Below are 5,778 nucleotides of genomic sequence, written 5' to 3' on the forward strand. Positions count from 1 at the left end.
TATGTTTCATTTCAGTTATACATCAGTTGATATTCGTAGGTACTCGATTAATTAACTATTGAATAAAAATTTATTCATTGGATTTACCTAGTCTCTTTACACAAAGTTTAGGAAAAGGTTTTGACAAAAGCGAATTTTCCCGCCATGATTTTTTTATGATTTCAAATACGCTTTAGCGCCAAAGTGATACATTGGTCGAGTTCATTTGGCTTATTAGGAAATTCCCACCTAAGAACAGTGTTTACACTTGATTTGATGAATTTCAGCGTGGATGTTACCACTCCAACGTACGAATTTCGGGAAGGGTGTCTATCGACGTGTGTTGCGTAATGTGCGTGGTGTGCGAAAGAGATGAAATGAAAAATTAAAACAATATTCCTGAAAGAAAGATAAGTTTACAAAGCTTGTTTGGACAAATTACCCCGTACGCGCACGTTCGACAAATAAAATAAGAAGGTACTCACAAAGGGCGATTGAGACGTCTGCAAGAAATATATCAATTGGTGATGTCAAAACAAAAGATATTTCGGTTAAAAAAAAATTACGCTTTATGTACACAAGAGTTGTGCACAATTTATACTTCTTTGCGTTGTCTTCATAGGTCCAGTGACTGTCGAGTAGACACCCATCCGTTGGTTCACCGGTACCGGACGTCGGTAAGTGTGAATAATCAAATACCACTTAGTGTCTTTCTATAGTATCCGGTAATTTCACCGGTCCGTCAATTTACCGGCGCATTAAAAAATGGATAATGTGAAAAAGCTCGTAAACTGTCCAGTTACCTAATGGAGGTAACGATCTATCGTCTGTGATTTCTTGATTTGAGCTAATGCAAAAGTGTAGGTACAACATTAAAGGCGAATACTTCGATAAACAATAAAGCTGCATACTGCCCTTAAATAATAATTGTTAATAAACTACAAACGCGAATTGTAAAGTAAAAAATCTTGGAATTTCTTTGGAGTAGTTAATAGGTACTTTTTCTTTGCGTCACTTGTTCCATTTCGTATTGTATACCTGTGATTTTCCCAATGCCTTCTGATTGTCGTAAAACAACACTTTGCACTTCACTCTCCGAATTTGAGGCCAGAAAAACTTATTTTCAGTTTGAGGTCTGATATTTAGCTTTCATAGTAGAAGTGTTTAGACATAAAATGAGATTGACAAAGCATGCTTCTATGTTTCCATTTATATACCTATACTCATTTTTTTCAGAAAAATAAAAGACATTTCAGTGTTATAAATACTAAACACACACAATGCTGTGTTTGGAATAAGTACGCATCATTAACAATTGAATGTGTGGGGGAGATATGCAAATGATCTAATGCGAATGTAGATTACATATTTCATTTGTTGTTATGTATACACAAATGGTCATCCTGCATAGGACAACAAACTGACCGAAGTAATCCACGCATCCTACCCACAATATGATTAAACAGTTTACTTATTCGGTTACACAAATAGCAGTTGGTGTTGGTAATAAGCCGAATTCGTGAAAATGTTTAATAACATGACAAATTTTTATTTAACGCCTAAACTGGAAAGGTAGGAAATCTTCGGTTATCTCCCATGGGAAATGTGAAACGCCCTTAATTTATTATTTGTGGGTCACGTGCTAGTTTTTAGGGTGTGGGTTATGAGTAGGCACTACAGTAACCGGTTTACATAATAAAGCGTCTCATTCGTCTATCGAAAAAATATACGAACGTAGGTAATAATATAAATTTGTAAACTTTCGTACTAATTCGAAATTTTCTCAATTTTCTCTAGCTAACAGCAGAAAATTCATGTTTCTCAAAGGACGTGCGTGGTTTTCTAAAAAAGTATACCTATATACATAACGTAGTAGAACATAGTAGAACTATAGTTTAGATATACGAGGTGTAGCAGAAAAGTAATGAGACTAGCAACACTGCAAACAATTTGGCAACGTTGTGGTTTGTTCTTGATAGAGCACGTGTATCAGTACACTCCCATACCTCAGTGCAAGTTTAAACACTACGTGATTTTTGTTGCTGCTATTATTGAACTTGGGCTTGGGTTTTGGCTGTGCGTCTCGACGAATGGAACCGCAGAATTTGGAGCAAAATAGTTCCATTAAATTTTGTGTTATCTTTCGAGAATTGGCAAGTGTGACGTTAGAAAAGATAAAACAGGCCTACTGAGAACATTCTTTACTAGAGCTCAACTATTTCGCTGGTACGAATCATTTTTGGAAGGCAGAGAAGACGTTGACGATGAACGCCGTTCAGGAAGGATGGTTTACGGCGAGATGAATTAGATTTATGTGAAATTTTAAAGTTTATTTGTAGAAGTTTGGCATCAAATATCCTGTCAAATTTCTATAGGTAAACTTTACAAATTCACATAAATCGCAAAGCTGAATGGCACCTAGGTATCTGGTTCCAGAGATTTCAGAAAACATTGGATATCATCTAAAGGAATTATTATATTATGCTACAACTTAATAACACTTACTACCGGATTATGCTAATTATTTTTCAGGTTTTTCTTTTTGAATTAAAAAAATAGAAAAATGTAATCCCAACTTCCCCACCCCGCTTCACATTTCTGTCGTCATGGACTTTGTATTCATTTTCTTGAAGTCGCTTAATGTCATATTATTACAGCATAAAAATCGAACTTTGATTGTATAACATTCGTATTACGAGTTCGCTATTTTTAGAAGACCAATATCTCTGTTCATCTTTTTCGATTCTAAGACTCGATCAAAACTAATAATCGATCATGTTAGAGAAAAGGTTTCAAATGACCCATGCCACTGACTTTTTTAAGTGAATGGACCACTCCACGTAAAGGGATAAAATGTAAAACTTGTGCATGAGGTTAAATTTGGTCCTCTTTTTATCCAAATTTGATCTGTTCCAGCAGTTTTTTTGTTAATTTGATAGAATTCCAGAGCCTTCTTCATATAGTCCACCCAGAACATACTACAGCCTTCTTTAGATACTTCACAGTTTTCCTCTAGGCTCTTTTCAGGCCTTCTAACTTCTAAGAGCCCAGAAATGTCCGGAATATGTGTAAAACGCTATATGCAAAAGGTAGGTATATTGGAAAGCTTGGGAAAGCACTGGTAACATTCTTTAAAGAAGGGGAGAATTTACAGCGCAATTTAAGGCGCCTAGGTTACCTTTAGACCAATTATTTCTCTCAGATCATTTCTGATTGATAATTTTGCTAAATTATTTGTTCAAATATATTGTGGGATAGTTTTTTGATATCTTGATTCCCCTTTTTAGAGTCCTTGATTTACGACAGGTCCCAAGTGTATGTTTGGGATGGCTGTGGATAAATAAAAAATCAGCCAGATGTGCATAATTGGCACATGCAGATATCCATCTTCAATGTGTATTGCGATCGCTCCAGATTATAAGGGTTTACTGACGAAAAGCAAAAAGGAACACATTGGCGGAAATACAAAATTGGATAATAGGGACACAAGGTTAGTAGGTAATCGTGTACAAGAAATCGTCCAATGGGCACAATCTGCCTATGTGAAGGCTGAGCCCTTGAACCAATTTCTAACTATGTATTTCAAATGTTACGTCTTTCTCGTGATAGAGAAATTGGTTCACAAACTAGAGACGCCTAGGGCTTACCTTTCGTGAATTCAACTGTAACCATTGTATGAGACTACTGTCTTTATTTTAACTAATTTATTTTATTCAATTAAGTGAACACTAAGTTCGTACTATATTTATTAATTATTTATTACGTAAAAACATAGATAAAATACACTTATGTGCGTAGAATATGTACGTCCACAGATTACCAAGGTAATTTTTGTGCTACATCTAAATGATTGTATATAACCTGATGGATTTTGCGCAAATATCAGAAGTAAATGAAAAATTGCACACATGCTACAGGTCCAACGTCCAGCTCTAGGTAATCACGAGTTACCACAATCAAATTCGGCGTGAAAATTTAACAGTATGAGAGTTCGGCTTCGGAGTCATAAATTAGAGCCAAGTTATTCAAATTTGTTATCTAATATAAACAATTACATATCCGCCCACATTTTGTTAATACAATTGTCTTGGACTGTAACGAGATTCCTTAATAATGACGTAATGCTGTCGTGTGAATTATTCAACAGATGTGGTTCAGTAGGATTATCTATTGCGATATAAACTTGCAAATGGCTTGGTATTTACAAATTTCCCAGGAACGGCAGGGAAGGGAACCACAATAATTTTGCGCCTTATGTCAAGACGTTAAATTTTTTCATTGATATTAGTCAATTAGTGTAGTGTGGCCGTCAATTTCACAACAATAACAAAATTATTGCGCAATTATTGCTACCATGGATGAATATAAAGATCATCCCTGATTGCTACCTAAGTAGGTACTTAAAAATTGGTTATAAAAAAGGAGAATATAGGAAACTTTGTATACTGAACAATGGCATACTTATAATTTGAATCATTTTTTCGATGAAGGTTCATTTCGTTCTTCAGATATTTATTTCGGATCCAGTGCGTTCGAATTTTTGAAGCTATTATTGTGGAAAACCGTGTATTTTTTTAATGGGAAATCAGGAAAAATGCCCCCTTCAACAATTCTAATTAGCCCCTGGTATGGCCAGTTTTATAAACAAATTATGGCTTTGTAGCGCATTTTCCAACGAAGTTGGGTGCGCTATTGCAGCCACATCCTCTGTCCGTCCGTCTGTCCGAGGTCTTAACTACTCCTACAGTTTTCAAGGTATTATGATCGTTCTTTTTCCATTCGGTAGCCTATAGCCAAGGAAAATCTTGACAATTAAACTATATAAATTAAACTCCTTATTTATTAATATATTTTGCTGAAATTTTAATCACAGATACTGGGGTATTTTGGTTTTGATCCGTAACTATCTTCATGGGTGTTGACGGTGTCAAAAGTTTAAAAGAGCTATAACCACTTGAAAAAAATTTGTTTTTTTCGCATACACTGGCATACTTCCTTGGACATCGCTCAAATTCCTGCGAAATTATAGGTGTGTCTGTAGGCAGTGGTAGTGCACGTTTTTGAATACACTACAAAAACGCGTACAATAGCGTCCGTTTGTAGCAGCCCATTGAGATTGAGGCTATAGAGTATATACCCACAATAAATGCTCGCCAGGAGAGAATGCCGGTCATAGAACACTTGATTCCGATCCACAATGTATGTTTTTCATATTAACCATAAGGTTGTAGATTGGTATCAAGTGTTCTGTGACCGGCAAAAAAAAACTCAAAAATGAGTTGCTGTCGAGTCATCTTTGGAATTTTTGTTTACATGGGAAATCGTACTTAACTTGAACTTCCAAAGGCAACTCGACAGCAACTCATTGTTGATCGCCCGTTACTAATTCTATCGAATGCTAAATGTTGATCTATGGCATTACTTATAACCAAGCCAATGACAATTTCTGCAGTTCCGTTCTGTTACGCAAAAGTGACATGTTATCATTTCTGGTAAGCGGGGTTTAGCAGTAAATAAGTATAGGGTAGGTAATTAAAGTTTCTGTTAGGGTGAGGTAGCGGAATACAGTAAATTATTTTGAATTTAAATTTTAATTAGCAAGCAGGATGCAAATAAACTTATACAAATTACACCTTTAAACACATTGCTGGAATCGTGCGTGCGTTTTATTAACTACCCTTTTTTTTACAAAAAAGAAGCTTCAGCCCTAATCTCCAATCTCTATGCAATACATGTACCTACTCACGCAAACGCCTTTTACACGCAACCCAGGTGTCTCACTGTACTTTCAAAATAGAA

Source organism: Photinus pyralis, unplaced genomic scaffold (assembly GCF_008802855.1).
Source record: "Photinus pyralis isolate 1611_PpyrPB1 unplaced genomic scaffold, Ppyr1.3 Ppyr1.4_LG2, whole genome shotgun sequence".
Lineage (NCBI taxonomy): Eukaryota > Metazoa > Arthropoda > Insecta > Coleoptera > Lampyridae > Photinus > Photinus pyralis.